Below are 13,319 nucleotides of genomic sequence, written 5' to 3' on the forward strand. Positions count from 1 at the left end.
ATGTGGGAGAGCTGGCTCTGCACCCTGATGGCTCGCCAGCCTCACGACAGCTCTGTGGCGTGATTACGAGCAGGAACGGCCAGGCTGCTCGCCGGATCGGGCGGTGCCGCTATCAGAACGACAGGCCCAGAGGACGCCGCAGCGAAGCCGGGAGTGAAAGTTGCAGGAAATATGAGTCAGAAGCACCCGGGGAGAACGTCTGTTCCTTCAGACGTGCACAGGCCCCGAAACCGTGCTCCAGAAGCCCAATGTTGCTCTTCTGCTTCCCTCCCTTGGCTGGATGTATGCCACATGCCTTGTTAAAAAAATGAAAGGACAATCATCTTTAAAATCAATCACCATTTGTAAGGAGAAATCAGTTGCGTGTGATTTGAACGACAGCGGTCAGGAAATCATGTATCATTCTGCTTTTCAAAATAAGACAAAGAGACGTGAAATGTGGTTGGAAGGCACCTGTCAAATAATGACTTGGACTCCGCAGACCCGTGCTGTGAGGGGCAAAGGAGTCAAGGGGGCCGGGGGGCAGGGGACAGGGAGGGAAAAGAGAAAACTAGAAGGAGAGAGAAGCATAAAGATCATCTAAGCCAGCGAGGTCTAACTCGTCCCGGCCAGTGTGCAAATAAGGGCGCTTCGTTTTTTTCTCATGGGGCAGAAATCCAACTTGAATTTCCTTGAGTAAGGAAACATATTCTTTTAAGTGCATTTACTGGGGAGTCTGAAAGTCAGCTGACTTCAGAGGCTCAACCCCGCTGTCAGGCTGGGCTGGTTTCCTCTCTCCTTCTCCCTCTCCTGTCTCTTGGCTCCGTTGCCCTTGACGATGGCATCATTCCCAGGCCGGAGGTGGCCGGTAGTACTGCCAGACGGAACAAGAGTGGCTCTCCTTCCCAGGCTCCCTCTTGTGCACTAGAGGACTCTGCCCCCCTGGGCTGATTACTGAGGCAGGAGAGGGAGGCCAGGGCCTGGATGAGCCCCAGTGGGTCAGACGCCCTGAGCTGGGCTGGTAGCGTGGGCAGCAAATTGGTTTAGTGGGAGCATGTGGTGGAATAAGGGAGAAGCAGCTCTGGGACCAACGGCACGGTTGTCACAGGAAGAAAGGGAGGCGTGATGGCACCCCAGCTTCCCTGCACCCCAGCTTGGAGGCCCGGCCCCTGATCCTTAGGGTTCCCGGGGCCCATAGTTTGAAAACCAGCCAACACCTCCCCTGCTCCCTCCTCCCACGATATATTTTGCAAATAAGAAAACTGAGACCAAAGAAGAGAAACAAAACACAGACAATCCTTATTATTTGAAGATTACAATTTGCAAATTTGCCCACCTGGGAAAAATTTATTTGAAACCCCCAATCAGTGCTCCTGGTGCTTTTGCGGTCTTGTGCAGACATGAGCAGAGCCTTGAGGAATCTGAGTCACTCCGCTGCCCATCTGTTCGCAGGTAAGTAGGTGGCATCGGCTGCCACCCTGCCTTCCTGCTTCCTCGCTCACACTGTAGAGAAGCGTCCTCTTCACGGTCCGTGGAGGGCCACGTGTTTCACAGTTTTGTGCTTTTTGTTGGTGGTTTTGCTGTTGAAAGCGGCCCCGATGCACAGTGCTGAGCTCCTAAGTGCAAGGAGGCTGCGACATACCTCCGGGAGCAAACAGGAGCCTTAGCTCAGTGTGCGTCAGGCAGGAGTGACGGTTCTGGAGCTGGGGGTTCACGGCTAATGAGCCCATGGTGTGTTAGGTAAGTTGTCTTTCAACATAAACGCACCTAAAACAAGGTCATGTCTTGACTGGTTGACAAAAATGTTGGAAAATGTGACCAGAGGCCGGCAGGAGCCTAACCGTGTATTTCCCTCGGGGCAATAATCTGGTCCTCACGGATCCTGTGTTTGCAGCGACTTTATAGATGGTAACTGCTGTGAAGAATGAGAACGGCCTGGAACCCCTCCAGGTCGCAGAGAGTCACCACATAAGCCAGTCCACTGCCTTCGTGTTCTGCCATATGCAATGGCGGGGCGGGGGTGGGGGGGGCCTAGATTCAGAGGGGTGGAGGAGATAAAGGAAAAATGTGAGAAAATTGGAAAAGAGAGAAGTTGAGTAAACAAAGTTACTGTCTAAGAGTTGAAGTTGTAGGTTCAAAGGCATGCCGGGCTTGCCGCCCCAAACACTTCCAACGGCCTTGAACGTGAGCATCAGATTTGTGTCTGGGGATGAGACTCTTGTTAGCCCCAAATACCATAATTGAGCCTTGTCTAAAAGTTTTGTGAGCTGGCCACAAGGCTCGATAGAACTTAGTGACAAGTTCCTTACGATATGTTTACGAAAACGCTTTCGAGAATGTGAAGCCTCCGGTTTGCAACACCGCCTGGCCTAGAAAATTAAGGGGGCCGAGAGGATGTAAATACAAACCATAAAATGTAAACTAAATATGCAATTGTTCTTTATCTTTAAAAATAAATTTCTGAGTCCGCTTAATAAAAGGGGCAAGGAACGTTCCTGTGGCATTCTGAGGTTCACATTAGAGCTTATCCTCGAATGAGAGCTGCTTAGTAAACTCAAGCGGGAGTAGGAATATTACAAACACTGCATTTGTTATGACGCTCGGTGCGGAGAACTGCATTTATTAACTTCCCGTTGTAAATTCCGTGTGTCACAGCAGAGTGAATTTACTCACCAAGCTGTTGGCGTGATTAAATCACAGACTTCACCTTGGCTGATTCTGCCTCGTGTGACCCAGCAGTACATCAAACGTCCCATGAAAGTCTCCTCCCTGGGAGACCTCTTTTGACATGGAAATAAGTGAGTGGTACTAGCAGACTAATATTGAAATATAATTTACATGTTCAAAGCGCTTTTCTTTCACACATATTTCACTGAATTCTCTGCTCTTTGAGACTATGACTCTAAGTTTGAATTTCAGTATCTTATAAACTCTCCTTTCTTTACCCCAAGAAGATCATCTGCTTTTATTTTCAAACTTCAAAATTCATTTTTTTTTTAAATAAACGTTCATTGACTTTGTCTTCTCAGGGAGTTCTGAGAGATTTGAATATGTGTGAATGAAAAATTTAGGATTTTAAAAGGTCTTACGTGGCCTTAGCATGATCCAGTGATTTGGTGGATAGATTTGCAATTTCCTATTTGCATACATGCAGCATCCAACGGCCTTCACTGCGGCTGCTGGTGGGTTTGTCCTTTGAGATTCACACCTGCCTCAGCTCAAGATGCTTTCAGGTTATCTCTGGAATTAGTGTCTAGTTCAATTCGTCAGCCTCTTTCTTCCAAAGCAAATCTTGGTTTTTCTCCTATGATGGTCTTAGACTGACAAGCATTCGGAAAAATGCTGATGTTGCTGTTTTCAGCGTTCAAGAGCAGGTTTATAGAAGAGCTTCCAGCGTCCCACACGCGCCCACGGTGCAGATCGTAAGGCTGGAGAGAGCATCTTGCCAGCACTGTCAGCTGGTGGCTTGAGTGACGTTTCTTTCTTTGATTTATATTTTTCTGTATTGTCAAACTTTTGTAAAATGTGCAGATTTACTTTAAACATGAGAAATACATACGCTTTGCTTTCTTTTCGGAATCTGTTCCAGGAATGTCAGCAGCTCCTGCTTCTTCTGCCAGTCCCTGCCTTCCCCTCTCGTGGGCTTTCTGCTTGCGTTCCTGTCCACACACCTGATTGGAGCCCAGAGAGGACCCCTCTCTCCCCGCTGGCTGCCCTCCCCTTGAGGTTGACACCTTGACCAGTGTGTTCCCCTCTCCCATGCTGCTGCAGCCCTGCTTTGTTTCAAGCATCACCCATCCACTTCCCAACCAGGTGCCATGCCCATGTGGGTGCACCATATTTGTTGGCTGGGATCACCTTCCAGAATATTCCAGAACAATTAACATATCTATCACCTCACATAAGTTACCTTTGTGTGTGTGTGTGTGTGTGTGTGTGTGTGTGTGTGTGTGTGTGGTGAGAACACTTAAGAGCTATATTGTCCTAGCAAATTTCAGGGACACAGTACATTATTGTTACTTGTCACCACGTTGCACCTTAGATCTCTGGAACGTAGTCACCCTGCATAACTGAGACTTTGTACCCCTTGACCAACATATCTCCCCATTTCCCACCCTCTACTTCCTGGAAACCACTACCTTACTCTCTGCCTCTATGAGTTTGACTATTCAGATTTCCACATATAAGTGAGCTCATGTCAATGAATGTTTATGAAGTAAACACACACATGATAAGCACCAGGTCAATAAGAACATTTCTTGGCCCCCAGAGCTCTTCAGATGCCATTCCCTTCATTGTTCCCAAAGGTAACTACAATCCTGATTTCTAAAACCATAAGACTGGTTTGCCTATTTTTGCATTTCATATAAATGAAATCATAAACAGGCGTTCTTGTGTGTCTGTGTCTTTTAGTCACCGACATTTCTTTTTTAAAAAATTTTTATTTACTTATTTGAGAGAGAGAGAGCAAGCATGAGTGGGCGAGAGGGAGAGGGAGAAACAGACTCCCCGCTGAGCAGGGAGCCCGACGCAGGGCTCAATCCCAGGACCCTGGATCATGACCTGAGTCAAAGGCAGACACTTAACCGGCTGAGTCACCCAGGTGCCCCTCAATGATATGTTTCTGAGACCCATTCAACCCAGGGCACCTAGGTTACTTTGATTTTATCACCACATACTATTTCATTGCCTTGTTATACTATAATTTATTTATCTAGCCTATATTTAATGGACATTTGGATGGTTACCAGTTTGTGAGAGTTATAGATAACACTGCTATGGAGATTCTTGAATATGACTGTCTGTGCACATATATATGCATTTTGTTGGTTATAAATCTAGAGGTGGAAGTGCTAGAGAAGTTTAGTATTGCTAGAAACAGCCAAAGAGATTTCCAAAGCAGTTGTAGAATTTCTATTTCTTTCTAGCAATATGTCAGAATTCCTATTATTTTGCATCCTGCTGTTACCAGCTTTGTCAATCTTTTTAATTTTACCTGCTCTGGTGGGTGTACTGATAGCTCACCATGGTCTTCATCACATTTCCCCGAAGACTAATGAGAATGAATATTTATTTATGTTTATTGGTCATTTGGAGAATTTCTTTTCTTAAGGGCTTGTTAAAATTCTTGCCATCTTTCTTTTGGTTTGTCTGTCTTCTTCTTATTAATTTGTAGGAACACTTTCTATTTTCTGTAAATACTTTGTCAGTTATATGTCTCACAAATACTTTGTTTCACTCTGAGGTTTGCTCTTTAAACCTCAGAACGATGTCATTTGTCGAACAGAAGCTCCTAATTAAAACGCAGTATAATTTATCAACCTTTACCTTTGTGATTAATACCTCTTGGTTCCTGCTTGATACATCTTTGCAGTCTCAAGATCATGAAGCTATTTCTTCTCGAAGTTTTATTGCTCCTCTTTCGTCCTTGAGACTGAAGTTGTGGTGGAGGAACGAGACCCCCTCTGCTCGCTCTGAACGACTGACCGACCCCCTGCTCGCTCTGAACGACTGACCGACCCCCTGCTCGCTCTGAATGACTGACCGACCCCCCTGCTCGCTCTGAATGACTGACCGACCCCCTGCTCGCTCTGAATGACTGACCGACCCCTCTGCTCGCTCTGAATGACTGACCGACCCCCCTGCTCGCTCTGAATGACTGACCAACCCAGCGCAGTCAGTGAAGGATCACCGTTTCCCTAGTGCTCTCTAGTGCTCTTTGCCATAAATCAAGTGTCCTTTCGTGTGTTTGTTTTTGGACTCTCTATTTGGTTCCATTTTCCTATGTATCTTTGACCCCATACTGGCTAGTAGTATTTATCTTCCAATTTCGTCCTTAATACTCAAGATTATCTTGTCTATTCCTGGGCCTTCATATTTACATATATATTTAAGAATACACCTGCCAACTTACACACACATGCACACAAATACATGTCCTATTAGACCTGTACATGGGTTGGCATTGAATCTAGAGATCAGTTTGAAGTAAACCAACATCATTATAACATTGGGCCTTTTAAAAAATGAACATGATATATCTCTCCATTTATTCAGGTTTTATTACATTTTTCTCATCAATATTAATAGCTTGCTTTATAAAAGCCTTACACGTCTTTGATAAGATCCATTCCCAGGTATTCGATAATTTTTGATGTTACTAAAAATGTTTTTTAGATTTAATTTTCTAATTGTTGATATGAAGAAATAAAACTGGTTGATAAAGATTGACCTTTTCTCAGTGACTCTGATATATTTGCTCATGAACTGTGACATTTAACCTAGCTTTTCTAAATAACATGTTGTCAGCAAGCAATGGAAGTTTTATCTTCCTTTCCAATCCTTACGTCTTTTTGTTCCCCTAATTAACTGCCCTGGTTGGGACCTCCAGCATGATGTCAGCAGAAGAGATGCTAGTGGGGCACCCAGGTGGCTCAGTCAGTTAAGCATCTGACTCTTGGTTTCGGCTTAGGTCATGATCTCAGGGTCATGGGATTGTGCCCCATGTTGGGCCCCACACTCGGCAGGGAATCTGCTTGAGATTCTCTCTCCTTCTCCCTCTGTTCCTCCCCCTGCTCATGCTCTTTCTCTCTCAAATAAATAAAGAGAAAAAAAAAAAAAGAAGAGATGCTAGCTGGCATCCTTGTCTTGTTCCTGGTCCAAAGGAGAAGGTTTCAACAATTTACACTTAACCATGAGGCTGAGTAGGGTCTTTTCTTCTTTTGTGGGTAATCTTTATCAAATTGAGAAGGTTCCCTTCATTGTCAGGTTGATGCCGACCTTTAACATGAGGAGTGTTGAATTTTGTCAAACGCTTCTGCAGCCTCTTTCGAGATGATCATCTGATGATGCTCCTTTATTCTGTTGATGCAGTAAAATGCAGTGATGTATTTTAAAATGCACTCCTGGAATACACTTAACTTGGTTATGACATATTATTCTTTTGAAAACTGCTAGATCTGATATGAAAAGAAGACATTTCTGCAGTGTTCTATCTGTGCGCTTGAGTGGGACGGACCTGTAACATTCATTCTTTATCATGTCCTTGTCGGGCTTTGATATCAAGGGTAGGCTGGACCCATAAATGAGTTTTCCTATTTTCTAGAAGATTCTGTAAAATGGCAGTTATTATTTCTTCCTTAAATGTTTGGGAGAATTCACTGGTGACACCGTCTGAGAATAAGTTTTCTCTGTGGTTGGAACAGAGAACTATTTATATTTTCTATATCTTGGGTTGGTTTGGGTAGTTCCTTTCTCTCTAGAAATTTCAGTTTCTTTCAAAATTCTAAAATAAATTGGCACAAAGTGAAAATAAGACTGTTAATTTCGCAACAGAAATGATAAAATCCAGGAGACAATGGATAAGCTCGAAGGTACTGAGATAGGATAACTAGCAAACCTGGAATTCAAAGCACATCGCTTAAGGGCAGATTAGATACTGCGAGGAGGGAATTAGCACACAGATAATAATTGATCAGAAACATGAAAAAAAGTTCTAAGAAACGCAAAGGACGCAGTATAAAAGTCCTGCGTAAGTGTAGTCTCTTCAAATATGATAGATACCCCTTCAAAGCAAAGATAAAGATATTTTCAGATGAACAAGATCTGAGAGAAAAGACGGTAGGCAGCTGTACTTAAGGGAGAGATAAACGGTGTCCTTACGCTGTTAATGAGGTGAAGAGTTTACTCTCCTAACAGAGAGGTGTTTTGGGTTGTTTGTTGCTTCCGGAAATAGCTGCCTATCACCTCCTCTGGGGGCAGTGGAAGATGATTCATTGCTGGCTATCTGTCCTGGTGTGGGCTGGTCCATTTCCTGTTCACTTTTCCTGCTGGGGTGCAGTCTTCAGTGTCCCATTGAAAGCTTGGTGTGTTTCTAAGACCCTCCCTGCTGTTGGGTCCAGAACACCAATTTTATCCTCCAGAGAAAGGCAGCCTGTGAAAACCTCGTACTAAAGAGGAGGTCCCTTAGTTTGTCCTTTTGGAAAAGAGCAAATGCGCCCCGGATGCGGGGGTCACCTCTTCTGGTTTCATTCTTCTTCTGGATCTTTCTTCACACAAATATTTTCTATATTTTGTCCAGCTTTTTTTAGTCTCACTGAGTGGGATGCTTGGCCTAAGACCATCTCATCGGAATATGACAGAAGATGAACTCTGCGAATATATTTTAATCTATTTACACATGTAATTGATATGTAATGTTTGTAACTTTAATACATATTAAGTTTTAATATATTTAAAATGTCATAGGTGCTATAGTAAATATGATATGAAGTTCATAGACATTTCATTGTGTTTCTTGTTTTTCACTGTTTCTAAGATGCACCCTTAATAGTAAATATTCTTCACCTTGATGCATAATATGCCGGAGAACACATACACCATGTTTTTCCTATTCTCTGCTGACAACGGGCCCTTGAATGCCTCCAACTCACTACTCCTGTAAATAACGCCACGATGAACATCTCCATGCATGCTTCCTCATGCACCTGAGGATGGATCCCTTTGGGATAATGTACCCGGGCACAGGATTTCTGCCTCAGGATTTCTGCTGTTGTCTAACTGGGCTGTGTAATGTTCCATCATTTGGAATGGCTGGTCTACCTTCCCTGAAGCAGTATTTAAGGGAATCCTCTGACTCCATATTTGTAGCTTTTTGTTTGTGCTCATCTACGGTGGTAGAGTAATTTCTTGTCATTTTAATTTGCATTTTTTAAAGATTTTATTTATTTATTTGGGAGAGAGAGCAAGAGCGAGCACAAGCAGGGGGAGCGGCAGGCAGAAGGAGAGGGAGAAGTGGGCTCCCCACTGAGCAGGGAGCTTGACATGGGGCTCAATCCCAGGACCATGGGATCATGACCTGAGCTGAAGGCAGATGCTTAACAAACTTAGCCACCCAGGAGCCCCTAATCTGCATTTTTCTGATTCAGACTAATGAATGTGAGCAATCATCATATATGCTGGTTAACTTTTGAATGTTCTCCTAATTTGCTTGTTCACATCCTTTTGCCATTCTGTTGTTTTTGCCACATTTTCCGGGTAGACTTGTAAGAATTCCTCGTATGTTCTACATGTCCATCCCTTGTCAGTCTTAGACATTGTAATTGTGTGATTGTCTAATAACACTGTCCAATGTATCCTTCCTTGAATAGAAATCCTTAATTTTAGTGGACACAAATTTATTAATTTTGCCATGTAACTTTGCCCTTGGAGGTTTTTTTTCCACAAATACTTTCCTAACCCAAGTCCCCAAAATGTCCTACAATATTTTCTTCTAGTTACTTTATAATTTTACCTGCCGCAGTTGGTTTTTAACCTAAGTAGAGTCCACTTTCAGATGTGGTTTGGTGTAGGCATTCAATCTGATTTTTCTTCATAGAGTGAGCCAGTTGTCCCAAGATGTCTGCTCACTGATTTGCCCGTTCTTCTTGGACATGTGCATTAATGTGCCATATATTCCCACAATGTGCTGTTTCCTGAGCTCTCTCCACCTCACTTCTCTGTTTGACTCTTCTAGGGCCCATGCCGCTTTCCTATGACCTTGAAATATGTCTCAGTATCGGGTAAGGGAAATTCTGTTTCTTTTTTTGTAAGGTTGACTTACATGTTAGTGGACTTTTATTTCTTCACATAATTTTTAGTAAGTTTCTGAGTTTCTAAAAAAAATGGACTGAAGTTTTGATTGGGGTTGTATTGAATTTATGTACTAGCTGGGTGATCATTGCCATCTTCATAATATTCAATCATGTCTCCTCAAAGTATGCAGCATGTCCATTTACTCAGATCATCTCGGACATTCGTCATGATTCAGAAGCTTCACGACAGAAACTGAATGTTACTGCCTAAGCTCATTTCTAAATTAAGCTAATTTCTGAATTTCTAAATACTTAAGAAGGTGCTGTTCTTGTGGATGGGTTATTACTTTCATGATATTTTTTGTTGTTATTACTGATGCAGAGCAATGATATTGAGGATGGATCTTGTGACCCAAAACTTGATGAATAATTGTTTTTAGCTTCAATACTTTGTGGAGCTTTTCCAGGTAAACAATTGTTCAGTCTGTAAATGATGACACTTTTATTTCTTCCTCCTTAATCCTTATATCCTTTATTCATTTTCTTTCCTTTTACCATTGGCCGGGACCTCTAACAGTATCTTCAACAGCCCCAGCAACAATGGGCATTCTTGTTTTGTAACTAGTCTTAAAAGGAATGTAAGAATTCTCCATCAGGAGTAGAGGACTGGCTGCAAGTGATTGGTATAAAATTTTATCACATTATGGAAGTTCACCATTTCTCCCAGTTTGCTAAGAACTTTTTTCCCCATTAATAGCCATTGAGTATTACAAAATACTTTTCCTCTATCAGTTAAAACAATCACATGCCTTTTCTTCCTTAATCTATTATCTTTCTCCATTACTGTCTGAAGCTAAATGCACATGTTGAACGTGGAATGGCTGTTGAACGTGGAATGGCTGTTGAACGTGGAATGGCTGTTGAACGTGGAATGGCTGTTGAACGTGGAATGGCTGTTGAACGTGGAATGGCTGTTGAACGTGGAATGGCTACGTTGAATGGCTGAGTCTGGCAGCATTCTTCCTTCAACAGACTTAGACATGCAATTTGGTGAACTGGTCTAAAGTGTTTTTATTTCATAATTTCCAAGGTTCCAACATTCAGCTTGTGCTCAGAAGAGCGCTCTCTAGGGTGAGTTTATGGTCTGATCTGGATAAAATGCTCTTGAAATTCTCTTAACTATGGTTGTTTTTTCTAAAAAGCTGTGTCATTATCTTTATCTCCCAAGGCATTTTAGCAATTCTACTTACCACTGATGAGCAGAGAAAAAAAATCAAAGAGGGAAATGACTAAGAGTGCCCATGCAAACTGTCCCCTCAGCCTCCCTTTGTCGCGGTGCTTCTTCCAAAAGATGTGGTTCCCGGAAGGAATCTTTGTGTTTATTTCTCATTTATCTGAACCTACTTTGCAAGCCGTTTCTCAAACACCCTAACTGGTGCTACTCAGCCACCAGGACTATACTGTGGGGTTCCTCTCTTCACAGCAGCTAAGATCTCGGTGTGACTATACCCGACCCAACCCAATAAGGAGCTAGAAGTAAATTTGTGGCTTCCGAGATACGTTAAATCTCCTGTAAGACTAAATTTAAATCTAAAGCGTCATGAAAAGAAACAAACTCTCTGTTTGTCTTTAGTACCTAAAGGGCCACTTCTTGTCATGTGTCTGTTGTCAGAGCTCTGTGCAGTTCTCATTATATTTCACTGTGTTCCCATTTTTAATTATCCTTTGTTGCAAAGTCTCATAAATACTGAGTTGCATTATTATACAGACTGAAGGCTGGCGGGTCACCCCATTTGTCTCTTGGAAAATGAGTGCGTTTTGTGACCGTGGGAACAGCCTGCTCTCCCTAGGGGCATCCTTCACTTCCGGCAGAGGGTTGGTCTCTGTCTCCGCCATGAAAGGGGGAGTCTCATCCCTTCCCGCCCCCGCCGAGCCCACGTTTGGTGGGAAGCCTTCTCCTGTCACATTTGTTCCTGCTGTGGTTTCTGTGGTTTTTCAAAGAGAGCAGAAATGTTCAGCCATCCTGCTTTCCTCTTTTTCTGAAAACCCGCTCTAGTCTCCTCAAGGACTGGCATTTTGTGAAATGTGTCTTTGAAAAGCACTCCGTGCTGTGAAATGCTTAGCCCCACGTCTGGAAAGATCCTTCCGTAACTTCCGCCGTTAGGCACCAGGAAAAGCTGCTGTTCGTTCCATTGGCATGAGCTCCTTGCTGCGGCTCCTCAGCAGTGGGCGTGCGGAGGGCTCTGAGGTTGCCCGGGACCCCTGGGAAGGCCGGGGGCCGGGAGCAGGGCCCTCCGTGGACCCGCCGGCCTGCACAGATCGTTTCATTTTCCGGGCCCTTGAGTTCCTCCCTAACAAACTGGGTGAAATCCAAGGCTCCTCCAGCTCTCAGCATTCTAACTTCGTTTCCTTCTTCCTGCTGTTGCTTTGTTAGGTGTGGGACGCACTGGCTCGTGGAGGCGGCAGGCTGCCCACACCGAGCGCCCATGACAGGCACCTCAGGGTCACCCCCAAAGATGCCGGGGTTCAGATCACAGCAGTGGGTCCCATTTAAATCCTTCTCTCTGGAGGCCATCCTGAGGAGATCCCGAGAAAGTTCCAGAAGAGCATTCTACCATGGGGCAGAACAACTTTGGGGATGAATCTTGAGGCTTTCCTCTGCCGAACTTGCCCATTCAAGGCGAAGGCAGCTGTGCAGCGTGCAGGCCTCAGACCAGGTTTGGGGCAGGGTGTCCTGGTACTGGTTTCCAAACACCTCAGCGGTCATGGACATTGAGGGTAGGCATCCTCACATGACGTCAAACCATGTGCCTTTGGGGAAATGTGGAGAAACGACTGTCCAGACGAGAGGTGATTCCAGGAGCCTGGCGAGAAGGGACTGAGGTGTCCAGACGTGGCTGACTCCAGAGGGTGGACCGTTAGGGGACACAGGGCACAGGGGTGCTGAGCCAGAGTTGGGCAGAGAAGACCCCTCAGGCCTGGGCAGCTGCTAGGACCTCAGCCTCCATGGTGCCGTGGTCCTGAGGCCCCTGGCATGGCCCCTGCCTACTTGAAAGTGTGGCCTGCAACCCGTTCTATCCAAAGCCGTTTCCAGCAGCCTGGAAGATTAGCACTGGTTTATTTTAGCAAACGCCATGGAAAATTCTGAGGCCAGTAAGTACAGAGATTGGCAGGGGCATGTGTGAGCCACAAGGCACTGTGGTGAAGTGTGAAGCATGGGGAACTGGGGGGAGAGGGGAGAGACACCAGAAAGGCAGGGAAGGAGGGGGCAATACAGCGCCCTCTTAAGACATAACTGTTAGGTCAGGTGGGACCCAGAAATGTCCCCAACGGAGATGCTGAGCAACTTCCAGAGGAGTTCCTGCAAGTTCCCTGCCTCCCAACAGCCTGAAGGCATCCCTCAACAGCAGGGCCAAGGGGAAGTGTGGGCTGTGCAGTGATAGCAGGAGGGTGGAGAGACTCCCCAGGGAGGCTGTCATCCTTCACCAGTGCATCTCAGCTGGTGTGAGGAAGGAGCCGTGGTCTTAGCAGAAGCACAGCTAGGCGGTGTACTTAAGTCGGGTGTGTGACAGGTGACGGAGCATGGGGTAGAGTATGGACTACAGAGCCAGACTCCCCGGGCTCAAACAACACCCCCACCTCACCAGAGGCTGGTGACTCAGCTTCTCTGTGACTCAACTTCCTCACTTTAAAAAAGGAAGTGATGATTTGGGTTGCCTGGGTGGCTCAGTCAGTTAAGTGTCTGACTCTTGGTTTCAGCTCAGGTCT

This window comes from Callorhinus ursinus, unplaced genomic scaffold, assembly GCF_003265705.2.
Source record: "Callorhinus ursinus isolate GAN/ISIS: 27379988/994484 unplaced genomic scaffold, GSC_fseal_2.0 scaffold2, whole genome shotgun sequence".
NCBI classification, from domain to species: Eukaryota; Metazoa; Chordata; class Mammalia; order Carnivora; family Otariidae; genus Callorhinus; species Callorhinus ursinus.